This window comes from Petaurus breviceps, unplaced genomic scaffold (genome assembly GCF_028583685.1).
Source record: "Petaurus breviceps papuanus isolate PSGF00001 unplaced genomic scaffold, PetGlider_PUasm1.0 387, whole genome shotgun sequence".
NCBI lineage: Eukaryota > Metazoa > Chordata > Mammalia > Diprotodontia > Petauridae > Petaurus > Petaurus breviceps.
The window spans coordinates 469,334-474,432 of record NW_027186308.1 but is presented as its reverse complement, the minus strand read 5'-3'; positions in this window follow the sequence as shown (position 1 = coordinate 474,432).

The window sequence follows — 5,099 nt, the reverse complement described above, 5'->3', positions numbered from 1 at the left end:
TGGAAGTTAAACGTTTTTAAAATGAATTTTAAAATTGTTTATATATAATTGGTAAGAATAAAATTAATATTTTAAAACTGTATGAAATAAATGCACAATATTGCAAACATTCAGGGGAAATGGTTAAGAATCCAGTCCTTCCGAGCTGGGCAGGTACATCCAGAAAAGCCACAGCTCCATGTAGCAGAAGCATGTTGGAGAGACCTTAGAGCAGGTGTAGACCTTCTCTAACAGTTTCTGGCCTGCTGACCATCTGGTGGCCAGTAGCTGACTGCTGCTGTGTAACCAACTCGAGGCTTCTAGAAGGACTGTGAGCTCTCTTGGGGTTAGACCTCTCTCTAGGGGTCTGGCTTCCCCTTGGCTGACTTCTTCCTACCATATGGAGTCTGGTGAGAGGCAGCACTGAAAGGGGAGAGGCCCCAGACAATGGGGCTACCAGGTGGCTTCCTCTTAAGTTTTACATGAAAATATATTCCTTTGCAAGCGACCACCTTATTCATTTTCCCAGGCCAGGAGTGAGCCTTCCAGGAGTCTGGAGTCTGGGAACTGAGTCCCTACTGTTTTGCAGCCAGCCTAGTCTCCTCGCCCTTTAGAGAGACCTTGGGGTCCAGGCCAGTGGTTGCTAATATGAGAACTCCTCCATCTCCATGGCCAGATTGGGAAATGATCTCAGTGCGGCCAACGTTCTGTTGAAATGGAATTAAGTCTGAGGCCAGAGACCAAGGAGACAGAAGGAAGGTTGTGCTCCCTAAGTGGGTATGTAGAGAAATGTTCCTACTTCTGTTCTCTATGTCCTTTGGGTATTAATTGATTAAACAGACCTGGGACACTAGTTCTTCTCCCCACCACATCTGAAAATGGGGGCTGAAGCTGCTGGCATTAGCAGAAATGCCCAAAGCTCAAGCTCTGAAACAGAACTATAGCTAAAGTCACTCTGGAATGTTGAGCCCAAAGGATTCTCCCTTCCCAAAGGAAACCAATTCTATTGAAATGCCATGATCAAAATGTTAGAGCAGACAGGCCCTAGGTCAAGAAGGGGCTGGCAATGGGTACTTAAACCCATCAGAGATAGACTAGACCATGAAGGACAACATTCACAATTTTGACTACATAAAACTAAAAAGGTTTTGCATGAATGAAGTCATTGAAGGTAGAAATAATAAGAAGAAACCTTTGGGTGGAAAAAAAATCTTTGTGTCAACTATCCCTTGTAAAAGTCCAATATCCAGAGTCCACAGGGATATGTCACAAACATGTGACACCAAGAGACAGTTCTTGTAGACACATGGTTAGAGGATAGAAATAAATCATTTTTAAAAGACTTGTAGATTCTCTACAATCCCTTCCAATAAATGTTCCAAATCAAAGAAATGTAAAGCATAACTCCTAGGTTTCACCTCGTGCCCTGAAAATGGGCAAAGGTCAGTTAGTAAGTCAACATTTATCAATGTGTCAGACACTAGCAATACAAACATGAAAAGACAATCCTTGCCATCCAGGAGTTTACAATCTCATCCCAAAGGAAGCTGAATAGGGGGTGGGGAGGGGATGCTGAGGAGTTAAGTCTGAAAGAATCAGGCTGCCCGAGGAAGGATGAGGGAGGGTGAGAGCCCCCTCCTTCAGAGCAGGCTTTGGGAGGTTCTCGTTGCTTTGCCCTTGGTCAGGGGGATAGAGAACACTGACATGTGAACACCTAGACTGGCTTGATGTTACAGGATAATGAGATTCCTGAGGAGTCCCCAAATGGAAATGGTATCGGAGGGGCTATGGAAAAACCAGGTCACCAATACACGGTTAGTGGAGATGTGAATTGGCCTGACCAGGAGGCAGGTGAGGAGGTCTGTGATGGGAGCAGCAGTGCCCCGGAGGGTCAGCCCTCAGACCCTCTGAGAAAGCCACCCTGGGGACATGCAACCTGGGACCTCACTGTTCCCACAGGGGCTGCAGTCACAGCTACTGGAGACCCAGAAAAGAGAATTCTTAGCACCAAAGTCCTTGAGTCCGTCAAATGGTTCAATACCAGAAAGTGATGGAATGACAGGAAAGAAGCAGATTGACGGTCCACTTCCCACCTTTGGCCTTTCTTTGTATCCCAGCACTCAGCACAGTGTCTGACCCCAGTCCCTTCCAGTGATGGGCAGGGGAGATTCAAGGCCCTTCACCTCATCCTCTCAACTCTCTCCAGCTCATCAATATTTGTCCAAAGGTGTGGAATCCTGAACGGAGCCTAGCACTCCTGAGGGAGTTTGACCAGGGCCAGGCTGGCAGCTCCAGGCACAGGATACATCCTCTCTTTTTTTTGTTCAACAGCGCACACTCTCAAGACAGTTCTGTGGTGTTCAAGATCACAAAGGCCTCAGACGTCTCCATTTTGTCTTTGTGACCCAAGTGTGAGATTTGCTAGTTAACACAATTGAGTCAGTCTCTTCCAACGTTCCAGCCTCTCAAGAACATTCTGGAAGGCAGGTTCTGCCTTCCAGAATGTTAGGCCTCTTCTCACCGTTTTTTTACGTTTGCCAAGTGATGAGTATGGCTTCTACAGTTTTATCTGAGTCATTGATGAAAACATAGGCACGCCCAAGGCCAGTCGCCTATTGGAGGCCCCTGCCAAGGTGACGTTGAACTGCTCCTGACTACTCCTCAGTCTCCAGTCTGCCAAAGTCTGTTATTATCTGGCTCCAATCTCTTTATTTTCCGCAAGAAGAACAAGAGAGACCTGAAATGTTTGCTGGACTTTCAGTAACCCACATCCATGGTGTTGCCTTGATCCCCCAGGGGTTGGTAACTGGTAAAAAAAGAAATGGGAGTCAGGTACAACCTGACATTTTGCTTTTAAAGTTTAGTTGATGCCTTTAAAATTTTTTAAGTTTACTTCTATTTCCAAATATATTCCTCCCTTGTGACAAAGACTTTTAAAAATGTGTATTTTATTCCCCCTCAATTACATGTTAAAACAATTTTTTAACATTTGCTTTTTTTTTTAAAGTTTTGATTTCCAAATTCTATCCCTCCTTCCTCCCCCCTCCTGCAGATGGTAAGTAATCAGATGTAGGTTATACATGTGCAATCACGTAAAACATTTCCATATTAGTCATTTTGTACAAGCAAACTCAAATTAAAAAAAAGAATGAAAGAAAGTAAAAAATAGCCTACTTCAGTTTGTGTTCAGACAATATCAGTGCTTCCTCTGTATGGATAGTAAGCTTCATCATTAATCCTTTGGGATTGTCTTGGATCATTGTATTACTGAGAATGGCTAAGATCCATGGTTCTTCATCAAACAATAGTGCTGTTACTGTGTACAATGTTATCCTGGTTCTTCACGTCACTTTCTATCAGGTCAAGTAAGTCTTTCCAGGGTTTTTTTTTAATCATCCTCCTTGTTATTTTCATAGCACAATAATATTCCATCCCAATCATATACCACAGTTTGCTTAGTCGTTCCCCAACTGATGGGCATCCCCTGGATTTCCAATTCTTAGCCACCGTAAAAAGAGCTACTTTAAATATTTTTGTACAAATAGGCCCTTTCCCTTTCTCTTTGATATCTTTGGGATACAGACCTGGTAGCGGTATTGCTGAATCAAAGGGTATGCACAGTTTTATAGCCCTTTGGGCATAGTTCCAAATTGTTCTCCAGAATGGTTGAATCAGTTCACAATCCACCAACGGTGCATTAGGTGACAAAGATTTTTTAAAAGAAACAATTAAAAAGTAGATCATGAAAACCAACCACTCCTTAGCAGTCTCTGCCAGCATGTACAGTCTTCCACATCCACAGGCCGCCACCTTTGCCATGAAGGTGAAGCATGGCCTTGCCTGTCAGGCAGGGTTCAATTTAATTTTTTTGTGACCTGGTTTGTTCTCAATTGAAGCTTCTCTGACTCTAGTACATGATCACAGCTCCCTTTTGTGACCTAGTTCTCTCTGATCCCAACTCTCTCAGGGCCAGGCCTGTGATATTTTACCCCGACAGGGCTCTCCAGGACTCTGAAGGGATTGAAAGGTCTTTTCTCTACCATTGGCTTGGGCCCCCACCAATTTTGTCTCTCTACTTTTTTTTTTTTTTAAAGCAATCGGGGTTAAGTAACTTGCTCAAGGTTACATGGCCAGTTATTTCTGGGTGTGGTGCTGAGTATCTGAGCCCGGATTTGATCCAGGTCATCCCAACACTGGAGCCGGTGCTCTTACTCACTGAGCCACCTGGCCACCCCTAAGCAATTGGGGTTAAGTAACTTGCTCAAGGTTACATGGCCAGGTGTTTCTGGGTGGGTGCTAAGTATCTGAGCCCAGATTTGATCCCCAGGTCATCCTGACACTGGAGCCAGTGTTCTTACTTGCTGTGCTAGCTGGCTGCCCCTAAGCAATTGGGGTTAAGTAACTTGCCCAAGGTTACACGGCCAGGTGTTTCTGGGTGGGTGCTAAGTGTCTGAGCCCGGGATTTGATCTCCAGGTCATCCTGACACTGGAGCTGGTGCTCTTACTCGCTGTGCTACCTGGCTGCCCCTGTGTCTCCCTGCTTTTAAAGGCCCAGTGACATTACTTCAAAGGCATAGCAAGAACAAAAATAGAAACATTTCCCCCCGAGGCATAATTCTGCCATCCCCACTACTCCAGTGTCCGTGGTGGAGAAGATGATTAGACTGATGTCTCAATTTCCACAAAGCATCAGTCTCCACCAGGTTCAGATTCAACGTCCACCCGGGGTTGCTCTTGCTGGACCTTTGTTCTCAGGACTGCCTGTATCATCGGGCCTAAATTCCTGAACTCCTGGAACAGAAAAGGATGAAGGAAAAAGCCAACTGCTCAGGCCCATTTTGGGGGGCCACATGGCCTAAAGAATGTGAGGGAGTAGTGGTCACAGCCCTCAGGCTCATTCCCCTTACTACGTGGTGGAAGTGGAGTCCTTCAGACTCAAAGCCCACAAAAGCCCCATCATTTCAGCCAGTTATGGGCCTCTCCCAACAATATGACTGGCCAATACAGAATGTCCACGCGTGCTCCAGGATCCCCAAAGCAAGACCCCAGCACCTTTCCCTTGGATACCGCCTTCTTTAGTGGTCTAAGCATGCACAACCCCCCCCCCCCCCCCCCCCCCC